This window comes from Caretta caretta, chromosome 9 (assembly GCF_965140235.1).
Source record: "Caretta caretta isolate rCarCar2 chromosome 9, rCarCar1.hap1, whole genome shotgun sequence".
Taxonomy (NCBI): Eukaryota; Metazoa; Chordata; order Testudines; family Cheloniidae; genus Caretta; species Caretta caretta.
Genome location: NC_134214.1, coordinates 98,360,600 through 98,379,545, shown reverse-complemented (window position 1 = coordinate 98,379,545; position 18,946 = coordinate 98,360,600). Strand labels below are relative to the sequence as shown.

The 18,946-nt window shown below is 44.0% G+C and overlaps 1 protein-coding gene across 1 annotated transcript in view; it reads left to right on the top strand.

The window, feature by feature from the left end:
- Positions 1-9,460: 9,460 nt before the first annotated feature.
- The window catches only part of FHL1 (four and a half LIM domains 1), a 65,209-nt gene continuing 55,723 nt past the window's right edge, over positions 9,461-18,946 (top strand). The window contains exon 1 of the mRNA XM_048863941.2: positions 9,461-9,554. The gene's annotated coding sequence lies outside the window, so the exon portion shown is untranslated. The remainder of the gene's footprint in view (positions 9,555-18,946) is intronic.

Sequence of the window (18,946 nt, the reverse complement as noted above, 5' to 3'; positions counted from 1 at the left end):
CTCCGCCGGGTCACCAATTTTCCTAATTTCAACAAACTACTCATTTTCTCAAAACATTTCTAGTATTTCCAGCTATAACAACAATATGTCAGGGACACCTAAAACCAAGGTTGCTATTCACTCACTCTTTCATAACTTTCTTCCCCATCCTCCCATTCTGATTAACAAACTGCAAGTATGCAACCATCTGACCTTGTCTCACAAAGGCCTAAGATTATTCCTAGCTATGTTATGTTTGGTTTTCAGCTGGCAGTGGCTAAACATACAAAATGGCTGACTGCAGTACTGTCAAGTTCTGAGGTACATGCAAGAATGTCAAGTTCTGAGGTAATAGACCCACAGTGATTAAAATGATCGGGGAGGGGGAACCTTTGGTGATGTGAAACCCTTATTTTTATAATTGTTGTTTGCTCGCTTAAGGTTAAATCCTACTTTCATTTGCAGCCTGTTACACCCTACTGAAGAGAACAGAATTGAATGGAATGTGGGCAAGAGATGATTTTGGCTCTGTCTAATTCACAAACGTAATCTGTGGTGCATCATGCACGCATTATTGCAAACTAGTAAGGTTCTGCCAGTATCATGGTAACTTCTATTAGAAACTTAAATGTGACAAGATTCCTTAGCTGACTATATGTGTGTCGGGAGTGGAACCTTGCTTCTCTTACCTATGCTAAAATTCAGGGTCCAAAGCAGCTCACATTGAAATCCATGTGTGTTTAGCCATTGACTTAAATGAGAGCAGGATATGGCTCTCTGGTCTCTGCTTTGTACTATCCCCAGGAAAGATGTTACAGATTGCCTTTGTTTTACAGGGCTCTATATGTCATTAAATCATAGAGAGGTCATCTGGGTATTTCTCAGGGTGAATCTATATCTCTAAAATAGGCTGAATAGTCATGACTGAACATTGTCTTGGTAATGACATCATATAATCTTTATGATAGTAGTTCTCTGCACTTAGGCAATTTAACCCCTCTCATTTGAGGATCAAAACATCCCAGTAATACATGATTTACAAACTGTGATGCACTAGCTTAGAACAAATTGGAAACCGGTGTACTTATGTGTTTAAGCTCCATGGAAAAAGTGTAACATCACTGATGCTTTAACCACATTGTCATAAAAACAAACAACCCCACCCTTGGTCCCTGTGAGAAATGACTCTGAAATTTTCCTTTCAGCTTTTCCAGCAAATTGCCTGCTTGGTAAATGTTGCTAATAACCTGAAAGCTTATTAGTTTGTCTCCTAGGAGTTTTGTATATGTATTTCCATGGCAGTGTAACTTAGTCCGCAAATGTCATGTTGGCTACCCTCCGCTTTCTGCAATAACGAAAATGGCAGGGTACTTCAGTGGTTCACAAGTTTTATTCTGATTTTCCCTTGAGCCTGGTAGGTGTTTGATACCGACCTTGCCAAAGGGAAGGTAGCACTGTGTTCTTGTCCTGTGCAGGTTTGGTATTATAGGTAGGGCGACCAGACAGCAAGTGTGAAAAATCGAGTCACTTTTGGGGGAGGGGTATGGGAGGGAGTTAAGTGCCTATATAATAAGACAAAGTCGCTAATATTGGGATGGTCCCGATAATATCAGGACGTCTGGTCACACTAGTTATAGGAGGTCTGAGAAATAAGGGTGAAATTCCTGAAGAAGTGCAAAGACAAAGGGAAGTTCAGGCTGTTTCTCTGAGATCTCAGGAGACCAACCTTCAAATGTGTTTGTCTCCTACTTCCAGCCTTTCTGGAATGAGGACCAATGATAGCATGTGGATTCTTGTTTTCACTGATGGCAAATAAATATGATAATGCTCTACTTCGTATTAAAATACTTAAATCAAGAGACTTCCCTATCAGTGATGTTAGAATTCTTATGGGCTGTGCTACCTTGTAGCATGACAGCATCAAGCCAAGCAGAATTGGCCTGGGCCAGTACTTGGAGCGGGAGACTTCTATGAAATCCCTACATGCTACAAGAGGGTGCTTTGGTGATTCAGCACGTGGTGCTCTGAGTTAGCACTGAACCAGTGCATTAGTATGGTATTAGGAGGTGCTGTGTTCCAGACTAATTTCAAATAGGGTCCTGTCTTCTTAGTCCATGGTATTTTTTCCCTAAGAATAGGAGCGTTAGCCTTGGTGCCCAACTTGTGTAATTGACTCCCCTTGAGTGTTAACTAAAAAAGCCATTCCTCACTAAAATATTGTGTAGTATGGCTGTGTACCACTGAAACAGCTCCTGTGTTTCACCCAAGAAGTGGCTGCAATTCAATGACAGAAAAACATCCCTGTGTATAATATGTACAGACTTGCAAAGCACAGTGGGGTCCTTTTGAAATGAAAGAGGTCATATACATCGAAGATCATTCTCATGTTAAATCAGACACCCTTGTGATGACTTCTTGTCATTTCCGATAGGTGCTCCTCTGATGCTAAGAACTGTAGAAACTTAGATCCAGATCTTGCGACCACTTACATGCAGGTGTAACCCTAATTATATGAGTAATCCTACTGAAGTCAATGGAACTACCCATGTGAGTAAAGTTGCATGTGACCGTAAATGTTTACAGGAATAGGGGCTGTGATGAGTCCTCCCAGAGCCTGAGTGTGATGAGTCATCAGAGGCAATTACCTGTAGGTCTCGTCATAGGCCCCACTCCATTCAACCGGGGTTCAGTCAATCCACAGGTGAGGACCCACCCAGTGGATCCCAAGGCAGGTATATAGGCTCCTAAGCGGAGCAGAGTCTCTCCAATCTGCTCAGTGTCACTACTTGCCTGAGAGCATTCCCGTTGCCTGCTAGTTCTGACAGACTGCTCTAGACTGTGCCTGTTTCCTCACTAGCCAGCCCCTGCCCCAACCTGCATCTGCCCCGGCAGTTCTGACAGGGCCTTAATGAAGTATAGGAGTACTTGTGGCACCTTAGAGACTAACCAATTTATTTGAGCATAAGCTTTCGTGAGCTACAGCTCACTTCATCGGATGCATACTGTGGAAACTGCAGAAGATCTTTTTAGTGATCACTTTAGATAAGCTATTACCAGCAGGAGAGTGGGGTGGGGGGAAAGAAAACCTTTTGTAGTGGTAAACACCCATTTTTTCATGGTTTGTGTGTATAAAAAGATCTTCTGTACTTTCCACAGTATGCATTCGATGAAGTGAGCTGTAGCTCACGAAAGCTTATGCTCAAATAAATTGGTTAGTCTCTAAGGTGCCACTCCTTTTCTTTTTGCGAATACAGACTAACACGGCTGTTACTCTGAAACCTGTCATTAATGAAGTATGTATGCATGGGGCTGGGCTATATTTCCCCCCCTATTCTTTGTGATTTTTCACACCTCAGCTTTAAAATCCCTTTACCGGAATGGATAAAATATTCTCCCTGACAGTGTCGCAAACCTCATTAATGAGCCTCTGGGTGACACATGCTGTTACTTGGGGTTCTGTGTAGCACTTTGTAGAAAAGCAACCCTCTTTGCCATCTTTCCAAGCTCCAGGATTTCCAAATAAAGTGTTCTCCTGCAGTTAGCTTCTCAATGACTCAAACAATTGAATCGGCGTCAAGTCACCGTGCCCATAGCTCATTCTTGTTTGGCTAACAAGTCAAGGATTCATTTGTCTCCATTTTTATTATGTTTGCCAAAAATCAGTAAACACAACGAATGATTATTTTTCGGCAAGCAAGCGCCATAGCACCAGAGTGACTCAGAGCTGTCTTAGTACATCTGAAATTTACTGTGCAATTTTTACTATTTATTCCTGTCGAGTATAATTCACTTACAGAGGTTTCTCTGGCATCCTAGTGTGTGTGAAACTGTAATAGGAAAATATTTCCTATTTAAAATTAAAAGATAATTCACCTACATGCCTTTTCTTTATTTTAGCTGTTTGCTGACCCTCGCTAAATCAATTCATGTCTTTGCAAGAAGCAAATTAAGATCACAGTAATAGATGAATTTATAGTATGAGTATTTAAATATTTCTTCTTGTCAGATCTATTAGCTATTTCAACTTACAGATTTAGGGTCAGATCCTGCAGACCTTCACTTACAATCACGAATTGTCCAACTCAGACTAGTGAGTGGGGCTACTTGCAGTTGTACTATGCACCTAGGTGGTTCCAGGACTGGATTCGTAGACCTTGCAATTGCTTCAGTGTGGGTGGGCCCTCATGCCAGAGATGCTGTCCAATTAAATCAATGGGAGTGGATGTGAGCATCAGGGTCCACCCATGTGCATCTGATTTCAGGATTGGGGCCTTAAACATAAACCTGTGAAGAGCAATGAATAAATCAAAAGTAACATTTCAATCGGATGTAATCACCGGTAAGCTGTGATATTAACATCTAGTGTGTTATGTAGATCCACTAAATAGCTATCTGTTATCCCAGTACTCTAGTAAATATGATTCTAAGTTAAACAGCTGTGAGTGCAGGAAACAGTTCTGCTCTGATTACGGATTTAAAGACAGGATTTTTCTCCCCTAAAGCTACAAATCTGATGTATAATACTCTGAATAAAGCAAAGAGCCCATCAACAGGCTAGCTATGCGCCTCACATTCACAGAGGTAACTCTACATATGTTGCAAGCATATTGAAGATATCTGCTGAGCAGACACATTGTGTTATGAATAGAATCGTCTACAGCTTAGCATTTACAATTTAAGATTACCATCCAGAGATTATGGAGGCAAGGGAGCAGGGAAGGATATAATGAACTGAGACACGTTGTTCTGTTTTATATAGGTTTTTATGCCACACTCATTTCCAGTCGTGCATTGAGCAAAATGATTAATATCTGTTTCTTATTATTTGTTCTCTCATACTTTCCCCAGAATGAGAAGAGTGTGAAGTGGAATGTCTTGTTTTTGTGGGTGTTTTTTTTTTTAATGTACATGCGGCAATGTATTTATGATAGGGAAGACAAAGTCAAAGCAATCTGCCTTGAACTTGGAGTGGAAGGTTGTGAGGTTTGTGATGGTCCTTCATTTCTCGGGGAGTTCATTCCATAATCTTGGACTGGCCCTCGAGAAAGTTTTGTTTCCCACACAGACAAGCTTTACCCTTACAGTGGAGAATTCCATGGTGCCAGAGGACGGGAATTGTTCACCAGAATTTTCATACCAGAGATCATTCAGATAGCTTTGGCCCAGGTCATTGAGCAACTTGAAGATAAGGACCAAGACCTGAACTTGATTGGATATTCTATGGGAAGCCAGCATAAAGAGAGGAGGACAGGTTTGATGTGCTCATGGTAGCCTGTGTTGCTGAGGAGATGTACTGCAGGGTTCTATTCTAGTTGGAGTTTCCTAAGTGATGTAGGCTTCATGCCCAGGTATATCGCATTGCTGTAGTCCACCTGAGAAGTGACAAAGGCGTCAATAAATTAGGCCAGGTCACTATCTGCCAGCATGGAATGGTGTCTCCTAGCCAACTGGAGTTGGTAGAAAGTATTACTACTGAATGCTGCTATGTGAGAGCTTAGTGTCAGTAAAGAATCCAGGAGCACTCCTAAACTGTGGACTAAATTGCCCAACTGTGCGTGCATCCTCAACCAAAGGGGACTGCAACATGGCTGCAAGACTCTTCAAAATGCTTTCCTTTGTCCACCAGCAACACTTCTGTCTGGCTGGGGTTCAACTATCTGAAGCTGAACCCGAGCTTCATCCACAAGCTGATCTCATCCAAGCACTGGGACATCTTGGTGGTATTGATCTAGTCATACGTGGTGAAGGATAAGTAGAGTTCTGTGTCATCGGCATATTGCTGGCTCTGGAGTCCGTGGTGTCTGAACTGTTCAGCTAACGGCTGTACATAGATGTTGGAAAGGGTGCGAGAGAGAATTGAGTCTTGTCGGATTCCATAAGTGAGGGGTCTGGTTGTGGACGTATAGTTTCTCAGCAATACTCACTGGGTGCGTCCTCTCAGCTTCCCACATGTTAACACTGGATCTAGACAAGCCCACAGTCAGGATTCTATGTTATCAGTAGAGCAGGTTCAAATATCTTCAATGAAGTTTTGATTAAATGTGTTGGTTTTGACAAGATTTAGAGCAAGCCTACCAGTGAGTGACTCCATAGCACAGTGATTAGGGCACTGCCCTAGGATGTGGAAGACCCAGGTTCAAGTTTCTGCCTGATCTAGAGTGATTTGGGATGGGAAAAACTCTGCTCTGATTCAAACATGAACTTGCATCAGGCTAGTACCCTAGCCATGAGGCTGGGCTCTTGTCTGACATGACCTGAACCCGGAAAACCTCCCTGAATCGAAAAACTCAGGGTTCAGTCTGAAAACAGATATTCTGTCACAATTTCATTTTTGTGAAAATGTTGGAAAGGTTTTTGTTTTCGTTCCACATTGGAATGCAAAACAAATTTTGAAACCTTGAAAATTGCTGCTGAACGGGATTGTCTTGCTGATGCTGCTGGTTACTGAGTAATTTTCATGTACAGCATCTCGTTTAGATAATCTTTTGGTGTAAGTATGAAAAAGCTAAGTCAGTAGGGGAGTTTCCTGTACGTAAGCCCTGCAAGAGTTCCAGACTGGGTCTTAGTCTGCTTATTGACCTCTCCAGCTGGGACATGCCTTCTCCAAGGGGATCGCATCTCTTTCCAAATCCATTAACCAAAGGATAACAAAGCATGGCCTCCCGTTTCAATGAAGGGTCTGGCCCCGCACGCCTTCTGCACCCAAAATGTTCAGTGACTTCGAAAGGAATTCTGGGTGCACTAGGAATGCAGTATCACCTCCGAAATAAGAAAAGGAGGACTTGTGGCACCTTAGAGACTAACCAATTTATTTGAGCATGAGCTTTCGTGAGCTACAACTCACCTCACCTCCGAAATGTTTCATAGCTTTGTGACTCAAGCAGGGCTGGACTCCGGGAAACAAGGCGTGAACCTCAGCTCAGTTTGTGCAGATGTCCATGGGGCAGGATTATAAACTGGCTGCTTGGGAGACACAGTGATTGCTGTATTGGATCAGACCAGGGGTCAGTATTGTCCACTGATGATGGCCGGTGCCACCTGTTCAGAGGAAGAAATGCTGTTGGCAGTGGAGGCAGTAATGGGATAAACCACCCATGGAGAAAGAACAGAAGACCACAAAAACAGCCACACTGGGTCAGACCAATGGTCCATCCAGCCCAGTGTCCTGTCTTCCGACAGTGGCCAATACCAGGTGCTTCAGAGGGAATAAACAGAAGAGATATAACCCTGGATGTTCCTGTTGTCCATTTAGATGTCGAATCCTCCTTTAAAATCCACCAAGGGTCTTGGCTGCAGTGATATATTGTGACAGTGAGTTCCACAGGTTAATTGTCCATTGTGTGAAAAAGCAATTCCTTGTAGTAGTTTTGAGTGTGTCAGCTGCTAGTTTAATTTAATTTTCCCCTTCTTCTTGAATTGTCAGGAAACGTTCCCCATCTACCAGAGAGATAATGGAGGGTATCTGTGCAAAGGCAGCCTTGGTTATAAGACTGGCATCATGCCCCAGGCAAGGGGAGTTTTCTGTTCATCATCTTGTTTTATTTTGACCTCTCATCAGCCAGTAATCCTTGAGAAAAGCCCATTGCTGACTACATATGTCTTTCATTCCTGCTGAGTTATTCCACTGTCTTACAAGTTAAAATACACATTTTTGACCCTACAGAAGGTTAAATTTCAACTAATCTATGGTATGAAAAACGTTGGTATTTCAAACACTCGTATTTTATGTGTGTGTGGCAAATGCTTTTCTCAGCAATGATAATTTGGGCCTTGAACCATCAATCATCACAACTAATGCATGTTCTCTAACATGCTAGGAGGAACTCTGTTAAATCTTGACTGTGTGGGTTAGTAGACTATGCAAAAGTCCCCTGCTTTTTTGGAGAATAATAGTAAAATGAAAAGGGCTTGGAAAATGGAAATGCTACTCTGAGGAGTGTGTTTTGACAATATGGCAATGTTTCAGTTTCCTTTTACTAGATGAACAAACATCCCTCCAGGGACACGTAGGCCCTGATCCTTCAATGGTCCCCTGAGTCCCAGCCCTAGCAACAGGCCCCTCTGCCATCCTTTTGATTGTCAGAAGGCCCATGACTCTGTGGCACTGAAAAAGCTTTTTCAAAAGACAAATGAAACACTAAGTTCCCTGCACCCTGCCACCCAGCAAAATGAGATCCACAAAGGAAAGCTTTCACAAAAGTGAATGTGACAAATGTATTTTTGTAGCCCAACTTGGGTGAAAGTAGAAAACAAGCAGAATAAATAGCAAAAAGCAAATGTCGATGTTTTCTGATTTAATGATCAAAGGTGGTGTCAGTAACATGGGTAAGGAGATTTGTTTAAACAGACACAATCTTTTTTAACCTGATACTGTTCCTTTTAATGAGCTAAGTATACCATTTGAAATAATATCTCTTCTTCTCAGAGTTTTGTTTATGCTGTGCTCTCTTGAGTCTGGATTTGTTCATTCCCTACAGGCTTCTTATTTAAACAACACATATTTCTCTGTACTGGAAACTCTGAATACAAATCCAAGGATGAAACATAATGCAACTGAACCATCAGTAAAAGCTTTAGTGTATGTTTGGATGGGCAGCGGAGGCTGATGGCTGAGTCAGGTGAATTCCCCTCAGAGAGGGAATATGCTGTTTGTTTGCACTGCATCTTCTTGCAAAACGGGGCTAGGAAAATAAGAACTTGGGAATAGCAGAAAATTAATGTATTCCAGTTCTAGTGGGACCGACGGGTTTGACTCCTACTGTAACTGAATTAGCTAAATGGTCCCCAGCGTTACGGACAATGTGCCTGGGCTACGTTGCTGAATAACCAACCTAGAATCACGCAGCCTGGGCACAGATGGCGAGACGGTGTCTGTTAAATACATGGAAGCTGTTTAATGATATTTAATGCCTGTTGCAGCATCCCTGGGTACAGTCTAAAACACCAGCACGGCCCGTGCCTATTCTGTGGCAAGCAGGTACCCAGCAGCGCCCAGAGAGCGGGAAGGGCTTCAAGGCTGGCTAACGCCCCTGATCTGGCAGGGTGAGGGGTCGGCCAGGCCCGACTGCCCCTTTACTTGTCTTGGGGTAGCATCTAGGCCCCCTAGGCAAGGAGCAGGGCCCCGCTGTGTCAGGTGCTGTACAGACGAAGACCTAGCTTGCTTTCCTGGTGCCACTGCTCCTGGACGCTGCTCTGGCTACCCCCAGTTTAAGCCTGGGAGGAGGCCCCTGCTCCGCGCACCCAGCAGCCTGGGCCCTCTCTCTAGGGGGTGCCCTCCTTGCTCCCGGGGCCCTGCCCCCCCCCCTTGCAGCCTGGGCTCCCCTCCGCGGCCAGGGGCAGCCTGCTCAGAGCAGCCCCCTCCTTAGCCCGGAGAGTCACCGGGATGCCCCGCGCCCATTGCAAGCCCCGGGGCCCCCTGCACGCGCGCGCGGCCCCCGCCCGCCCCCTGCACGCGCGCGCGCGCGCGCCCCACCCCGCGGCTCTCCCCGGGCGCCCGGCTCCCGGCTCGCGCTCACTCCAGCCGCGCCCTCCTGCAGCCGCGCCGCTCCCGAGCCCCGCCGCCGGCCCGCAAGAAGGTGCGCGAGTCTCTCGCTCTCTAGCATCGCTGCGGGGCTGCGGGAGCTGGGCAGGGGGCTGCCCGCAGCATCCCTGCTGGGCAGAACGGGTCCTGGGGGCTGGGCGAGGGCGCCCTGGTTGCGAGCGGGGGGCTCGCTGGGGGGCTCGCTGGGGAGGGGGGAGTTTCTCTGCCCGGGCTGGCTTGTGTCAAGCGCACCGGGCGAGCAACTCCGCTCCAGCGGGAATCGCCGGGGAGAGCGGCGCCGCGAGTCTTTGTGCCGGCTGGGTTTCGGCAGCCGAGCGTCCAGGCGTTTGCTTCTCTTCTGCCTCCTCTTTGTCTACTAGCTCGGGGCAGCCTCTTGCCAGGCGGCGGCTTTGCGAGCCAAGATCACGGGTTTTCGGGTGTCGGTGGAGCCTGTTCTTTATTTGACAGTAAATTGCGGGTTTAGCAAGTATTTCACCTGCTGCTGTGCAGCAATGCTTTGCATCTAGGGCTGGCTTCCTTCGTTCCTGTAGGAAAGCGGCAAAAGGGTGGTTGACTTGCCTGAAACGTCTGATAATAGGTGTGTGGGGGGAACCCCAAACCCACTGTTTTTTCAGGGATCATATGATTATTAGGTTTCAGGGTAGCAGCCGTGTTAGTCTGTATTCTCAAAAAGAACAGGAGGACTTGTGGCACCTTAGAGACTAACCAATTTATTTGAGCATAAGCTGTAGCTCACGAAAGCTCATGCTCAAATAAATTGGTTAGTCTCTAAGGTGCCACAAGTCCTCCTTTTCTTTTTATGATTATTAGGTTTCAGAGTAGCAGCCGTGTTAGTCTGTATCCACAAAAAGAAAAGGAGGACTTGTGGCATCTTAGAGACTAACACATTTATTTGAGATACAGCCCACTTCATCGGATGCATAGAATGGAACATAGAGTTAGAAGATATATATATATATATATATATACACACATCTACCTTTTCATGTTCTCTGTATGTATATACATATCTTCTTACTCTGTGTTCCATTCTATGCACCCGATGAAGTGAGCTGTAGCCCACGAAAGCTTATTCTCAAATAAATGTGTTAGTCTCTAAGGTGCCACAAGTCCTCCTCTTCTTTTTATGATTATTAGGTTTTTTTAAATACGGGGTAATGCAGCCCAGTGAAACCTGGAAGTAAGCTGTGAAAACTAGACCTGGTTATATATGACTATATAATTGCAATGCTAATGCAGGTAATAATTTTAAAAAGTCAGTCAATGTCTGTTGTACCCCCCTTCCTGCTCCCCACATTATGGCATTAGATACTTACACAGTCCTGCTAATTCGAAACATGTTCATGGCTTTGATCCTGCAAACACACTTGAGAATAACTTTACACCTAGGCAGTGTAGTCCTAGTTGTATTGGTCCCCGGATATTAGAGAGACAAGGTTTGTCATCTTGACTTCAAAGGGATTACTCACATGAGTAAAATTATTCACAGATGTATTTGCAGGATTGGGACCTCTATTTCCAGTCTTTAGTAAGCAGGCAAAAGGTGTGTTAATGAATATGATTTCTGTCTTGTTCACATTTTATGGCTGCAGCATCATGTTTTGCTTAGGAGTGCAAGTATGAGTTTGTTTGCCATCTAGAAATTGATCTTGCGGTCATGTGAATATATAACCAACTTAATTTTAATTAATTAAACTGTAGACTGTAACAAGAATATTCACAAATCAGACTAAAACGGTTTGTTCGCCGATCTATTTTTTTATCTTCATTCTGAAAAGTCCTTACGAAGAGATGGATCTGTACTCTACAGCAGAGGAAATTGATTAAATTGTTAAACCGTGATATGTGCAAACCACCTCAGAGTAAATAGATGATACATGTAACCAAATATGGCTTCGGAATTTATAACTTCTACCTTGTTTTTTTAAAGAAGTGAGACAACAGCCTTTTCCCCCCAAGTGCTGCATTCTTGAATGCAGCCCAATTTCTAATTTCTGCTCAAGAACTTTGGTCAATAAAAATTCAATCTTGTGTGATAACTGCTAGAAAAATGCAGGAAGGCATTTCTACACTAACATCATACATGCAAAAATAAAAAGCCAGAGGAACCAAAGAATGACTTGCTCAGTTCTTAGCATGAATCTGTGTAGGCTTATGTGCCAACTCTGGGCTTGACGGTGCAGTCCATTTCTTAGCCACACTACCAATGTCTTCCCTGGGAGATTTGGCTGAACAAGGACTATTGGATTGGGCTCTTTACGTGTTTCTTAACAGAAGTGCTACTTTTGCAGTGAATTATGGCAATCTTCCATATATGCTGGTGCAAATCTGCCTCTGTGTGTAAATATTGGCAATTGTCCAAAAAAGGGATGATGTGTGAGGTTTTCAAGCTCTTGAAAATAAACACACGAAAGCTTATGCTCAAATAAATGTGTTAGTCTCTAAGGTGCCACAAGTACTCCTTTTCTTTTTGCGAATACAGACTAACACGGCTGCTACTCTAAAACACTAAAATCTGTCACTTCTTTTGGAAACTGTGTCTTAATTAAACCATACCCACCTATATTATCCAGCTGTATGGCATGAACAAGCTCAGTAGACATGTCATTAGGGGTAGCACTGAACAGCTGGATACTATAGTAATAGACCTGCCTGGGACTAATGCTGATCTGAATTTTAGGACAGTACTTTATAAATTGTCATGTATCTGTTTTGAGGTAGTGCTGACCCTCCAAGCCACATCGCACTAGGGACTGTACAAAGCTATAACAAATGTACACTTTTTAAAAACTCCCTCTCTCACCAAGAAACTAATGTTTCAGGCTCCGAATGCTTACATTACAAGGGGCTTATTCCATTTTAGGGTGTACAGCTCCCATCACTGTTTCTGTGTTACATGTGAATTGCCGAGAAACTTGTGTCCTATAGAAAGGACTTCAGGGTTCTGAAGGCTGTGGACACCCTTCCCCTGAAGTAACTCAGAAACAATCATTACAGGTACTGCTAATGTGCTGTGTTTGTATTGTGCCGACTGACTTGGGGTGCTGATCTGGGACTGTGGATTCTAGACTGTACTGTGATACAGATCTCTAATGCTGCAGGCTGGATATGGTATTGGAGCCTAGATTATACCCTCCCATCAGCAATAACTTAGGCTACTGATGCACTTTTAGGCTGGGATTTTCAAAGGTGTTTCCATGGGATTTAGGCACTTCATTCCCCTTAAATTCCTTTGAAAATTCCAGCCTTAATCACTTGGGTTATATTCCTTTGCTGAAGTTTTAATATTCTGGGTGGTAAATTATTCTCTCAGCACTTTCCACTAGAGCCCTGCAACAGAACTAGGATTCCACGGGTCCCACAGGACCCACTGCCATAATAGCAGAAGAGGATAAAATGTACTTTATTGCGGTTGGGATTGAGTGGGGAAAAAACCAACAGACTGGCAATTTGCAAGAAAACACTAAATCTCTTGTCAGTTTGTCATAAATAGAATTGCAGCAACGTAAATCAAGTTTTTCTTTTTTTTTAAATAAAGTTTTTAATACTTAAATTTAAGCGAGGAATACAAAGAGATTTGATGTCTATTGTAGCAGGACTTAAAGTATTTTTTACATGGTTTAAGCAAGATTTGTTTTATTCTTTTAGTGGTAAAAATTGTGTCTGAATTTTGTAAATGTGTGCATATAAACCAACTTTTTTTAAAAAATAGCATAGGGGAATCTGTCTCTCTTGTGGGATTTGTGGGATCTAAGGTTTTTACAGGTGGAAGTGAGATAAAAACGCAAGGAACAATGCAGGCGCAGGTGGGAGTGGGTATTGTGGAGTGGAATTAAAAAAATAGTCCTGCAAACGGCTCTACTTTCCACTCTCATAGTGATGGACACACACTGAGCTTCCAACACAGGTGCATATTACCATGCACATTTTATATGTGGGGAAACTGAGGCATAGACCACATAGTGAGTCCATTTCAGAGCTGGCATTAAATGAGACCATGTTGCCTCTTACAGCAAGTTGAGCCTAACTGAACTGACTAGACAGTATGTAGCTGGAATCAGGGTGGATCCACGGCTCTGGACCCTATGTGCCACAGGAGTTCTAGGGAACAGCATTTGTATCATGCCAGGATATTGAAAAGTTACCATGTGGCATCCTGCTGAGGTGCAAACATTGCAGCATCGTCCCCTGTCCTTGTTTAAGGTGACCTGTAGTTAGTGCGTTGGCGTCTTTGAAAACATACCTCTGATCCCCCCGTACTCCTAGCCCATAGTGTTCTCTAGAGCTACTGTACTTGTGTATAGCACTTAAAAGCAGTGATGTTTTGTGTAACTATGCTGTATTTATGTAACTTTTGGATACATGGCAGCATTTTTGTTTGCAAAGGTAATGGAAGTACTTTTGTTATTGTAAACCTTACCAAATTAGGGCTTGTGATTTTGCAAAAGGAGACATTTTACGCTTTACAAACAAAACCGTTGAGTTCATGTTATTGATGTGTTACGTCTAGTTATAAAAGAAGGGGCTGGAGAAACCACAACAGAAATGCCCAAGTTCAGTCGCTCCCGTTCTGATTTTGGCAGAGTGACTGTGGGAGGAAGAAACACCGCATGTTTCATTTAGATTACTTTGATTTGGAAAGGAATTTTAACCAGATGTCTCTTGAGATACCAGGATTCTGAAGGATTAAATGTTCAGATAAAATGCATGTTTCCATTTTCACCGCATACTTCTGGAGGGCGGTGCCATATTTTAGCCTTGATCCAGCTGTCCCTGCTTCCCCAGCATTTCATCTGAAGCCAGTAGATACTTTGCACAAATAAGGGCTGTTACACCTCTACCCACATATATACCGAAATCACGTCATTTCTGGACCAATAAAAGCATGATATGATTTCACCTGGAGTCAGATCTCTCAAAAGTCGCCTTGCAATTGGGGGTGTGATTTTGTGGGAGGAAAGATTTCCTAGTGGTTAGAGTGCTGCTCTAGGGCTTGGGAGACCTGAGTACAAGTTCCTGTTCCACCAAAGACTTTCTGAGAGACTTTGGGCAAGGCATGTATCTTCTTGGGCCCTCAGCCCCCGATAATAGCACTTCCCTACCTCACAGGGTAGTGGTGAGCATAAATTAAAGATTGTGAGGTGTTCAGGTGCTGTGGGGATAAGGGCCAGATAAGTACCTAAGATAGGTAGGTTCTGCAAAGCTTTGAATGCCCCCAACTGCTGTTGCCTTTGAAGAAACATAGAGGTGCCCGGCAGGTTTGGACTGCAGATTCCCTAAGGCCCTGAGCCTGCAAAGACTTATGCATGTACTTAACTTTACACCCAGTGTGTTGTCTCATTAAGCAGGTGCTTAAGACTTGCATGATTGGGGCCTAAACTTGCCAGGCTAGTGAGAATAAGCTGTTCACCAGAGAACTTTGGGGGGAAAGACCCTCTAGATTCTCACTTGGCAAAGCTCACCAACTTCCTGGCACTCACCCATAAGGTTCAGTGTGAAAAGCAAACCTGGAAGCTGCCAATGTTTATGGACTAATGTTTGGCGAGTAAGATACTTTTTTGAGGACAGCCAAGTGTTTACTTTCCTTTACCTTGGAAGTTTATCCCATGAGCTAATTGAAGTTACAGGACTTTTCCTATTGATAGAAATTCATTTTCACATCCAGGGCCCTGTTCTGCAACCCCTGCATGTGGAGAGCTCCTGTTGAATTTAACTATTTGAGGGATCAGGCCCTAGTTGGGAAGTGAATGACACAATTGTGCTTTCCAATTATTTTCTCCTCCCATGGGCTATTTTGAAGCACTGAATGATTTTGCTACATTGCACTTTCCCATAATGTAAATCAATCCATCTATATTCCTTAAAGAGAAATCAAGCCCACCCCAACTGCTTCACATTAAAATCAACTTCCTGACCCAGTCTCCTTCGTCCTCCACATACACCCCCAGTTGTGTATATGCTGCTTTGTTATTGTAGGGTTGCTGATTGTTTTGAGGCAGTGGGCATTGATTAAAAAAACAATACAGCAAGACGTTAAATGACCCCAGAACAACGCAAACATAAAGAATGAAGGGCCCAGTCCTGGGCACTGCAAATGCCATTGCAGTCAATTTCTTCAAAAGGAGTTGCGGGGGCTCAGTACCACTTTGGGGGTGTGCAGCCCCTTGCTGATTTAGCGCTTTAATGGCCTTTTGCAGATCCATAAGATAAAGCTATGAGAAATATTGGCCCTAACTAGCTGGATTGCTAAGATGGTGAAAAAGGGTTTACATGAGAAGAGAGGCTGTGTGCAAAGCTCCTCATCTGCAGCTTGTTTTTGCTTCCCACTTAGTGAATGTTTTTCCCCTTCTGCAGACTCCACTTGTCTAGCTCATTGGCCTTTGAAGCTATATCTGACCCAGTGTTTAATTTGTAATGAAAGAAGTGCCAGGGCTCAAGCAGGTTTTTTTTTTACTTTCTAACTGATGTGGCAAGCCCAGAGGTGCTGGGCTATGGACTGCCAAGCGCCAGAGGTGCCAGGGCTATGAGCTGCCTTGAGGTGCTGGGGCTCAGCCCTGGCAAAAATTGAATGGATCTGACTGCAGCCCTCCCCTTGCAGTGGAAAGCATGCTGCAAACGCAAAACAAGCCATTGGCTTGGAAGTGGGGAAGCAGACATGCAAGTAACATTCATGGGAGGTTGTGAAAGGCAGCAGTAAATAAGGGCTGGTGACAAGGTTTGATAGAAACAAGGTATGGAATATAGTAGGGATTTGAAACAAAGCGTGAGGTGGAAACAATGGAATCATAGAAGATCAGGGTTGGAAGAGACCTCAGGAGGTCACCTAGTCCAATCCGCTGCTCAAAGCAAGACCAATACCAACTAAATCATCCCAGCCAGGGCTTTGTCAAGCCAGGCCTTAAAAACCTCTAAGGATGGAGATTCCACCACCTCCCTAGGTAACCCATTCCAGTGCTTCACCACCCTCCTAGTGAAGTAGTGTTTCCTAATATCCAACCTAGACCTCCACCACTGCAACTTGAGACCATTACTCCTTGTTCTGTCATCTGCCACCACTGAGAACAGCCTAGCTCCATCCTCTTTGGAACCCCCTTCAGGTAGTTGAAGGCTGCTATCAAATCCCCCCTCACTCTTCTCTTCGGCAGACTAAATAACCCTGGTTCCCTCAGCCTCTCCTCGTAAGTCATGTGCCCCAGCCCCCTAATCATCCGAAATCAAAAGGTGGGAAAAAGGAATCAAGGAGCAGGGAAAACCAACAAACAAGAAAGACAGACTGTGAGAGTGAACAAAGGCTACAAGTGAAACTGGTAGTAGGAGCCATGTTTAATCACAGCATGTGTGGCTAACACAGCTTCAGCATGAGACGATCATGGTGTAAGGGCACAGCTTTGCTACTACTTGGCAGTGCCTTTATCAGCTGGTTATGGCTGACTCTACACGTGGTACATCCACAGGTGGCTAGGCAATGACGAGCTGGTTAGAAATGGTGCCGAACTGGTAGTGAAGGCTTTAACCTGACTGTCTTGAGCTGATTGGGGTCCTAGAGATGCAACCTCCCTAAAGAATCTCTAGCACAGCTTTATAGCATAACTCTCCCCTGGGGGGAGGGGAGGGGAGAGATGGAAAGAGTATAATTGTCCATGCTGGTGAGGGAAAGCGTGCCAGACAAAATGAAGGGTAAAAGAAAATCCTTGGCGTTCAACAGGACTAGAGAAAGAGGGTTAGATGGAGCATTTGCCTTTTAAGATGACCAGTCACTTTTCTAAAGCATCATCTCCACTCATGTTTAGGGAAGTCCCTCCACCCCCACCGTCTGAGTACCAGTTCAGCCCTCCGGGTTAGAAGACATGGTGGCAAAAACACCTGAGTCCTGTCTACACTACGCCCCCAACAGTGGAGCTGCATTAGGGATCGTGCACTGGGGAGCTGGGGGAGAGGACTTCCTAAAAATGCTAGCAGTTGCAGTCCTAGGGACCTAGGCTCATCTCTGGCTCTTGTCACAGAGTTGGGAGTGCTCTGCTAGTCTGGTCGAGTGTCTGTCCCCATTGCAAAGCCGCATAGGGTATGTTTGCATTGCAGCTGGGAGAGGTGATTCCCAGCACGGGCACACTGACTCAGGCTAGCTCTGCGCAAGCTAGTGTGCTAAAAATTACAGTGTGGTTATTGCTACTCAGGCTAGCTGCTCGAGTCCAAACCCCTTCTCCCCCGCAACTGCAGTGTAGACATGCCCATATATTTTGGTATTGTAAGCACCCGTAGCCCTGCTCATGCTGCCCTCTAAAAAATAGAAGGCGTGGAAATTTCAGCCCCTCGGTTCAAAGCCTGTCTTGGGTGTATCGTTTCTTATGGGAAACTTTATCAGCTGGCAAGTGCTCAAAGGACGGATGTTTCAAGCTTCTTGTTGAAGTAGGTCACAAATGATCGTTTGAAGCACCGAAGAAAAAGACCCAAGCAATATCAGAGATGCGTGAGTGTGCATTGCTGGGTGTGTTCAGAGACAATAGAGCCAATTCTGCAATACCAGGGCAGGGGGTGTGGATGTGGTGGGGATGGGGAGAAGAGATGGGACTGTTTGTTTAGTTTCTTATCAGTGATATTTATGTTGCCACCTTCCTTAGACACGTCCTGTCAGCGCTTAACAGTTCTCACCAGAAGTTTGGTTTGTTTCACTTCTAAAAATATCTTCAAAGACTTTGTTTTGCATTGCTGCTGCACTATTAAAGCAAAAAGCCACAGCTAGATGCATTCTCTTGGGGTCAGGGCTACCCATTGATTCCAAAGGGAGTGTGCTAGACAGAGTGGATTTGATTTAAATCACTAGTCAGGAAGACTCAATTTAATCATGGTTTTCTACATAAAAATGCATTCTTGTTGGTTGTTATAACCTTAATACATATTCTTCACAACTCAGAGATGGATGTAGGTTTCATTTTTAGAAGGTACACACTATACATTTTTAAACAGTGATTTATTTTGAAAACTCTTCAGATTAGTTTTACAGCTATATCAGAAAATGAATGATTGTTTGGTTATTTCATTTACCGAAGGTAATTGAAGCAGATATTTATGAAGTCATTGGGAGGTGAACTGTCTCCAATTCAACAGGTTAATCATTAGTATTTGGAGGATTTTCTTACCATGCTGTATTAGGAGAACATCACCAGACAGACATTTACATTGTTTTATTTAACTAAAACAACAACGTTAAGTATTCTGGATTTTTTTTCTTCCACAGCAAACATATAATATTTTAACAAAAAAGCAAATGTCCCTCGCTTCTCACATTTATCTCCAGACTTCTTCTCCTTGTTCAGATCTATTCCGCTCCCAACAATCTTCTATTCATTGAACTTTTTGAAACTTTGCACTTTTAGAGAGAGGTAAGGGAGTGACTCTGTGTACACAAATTTGCAGAGGGACAATAGG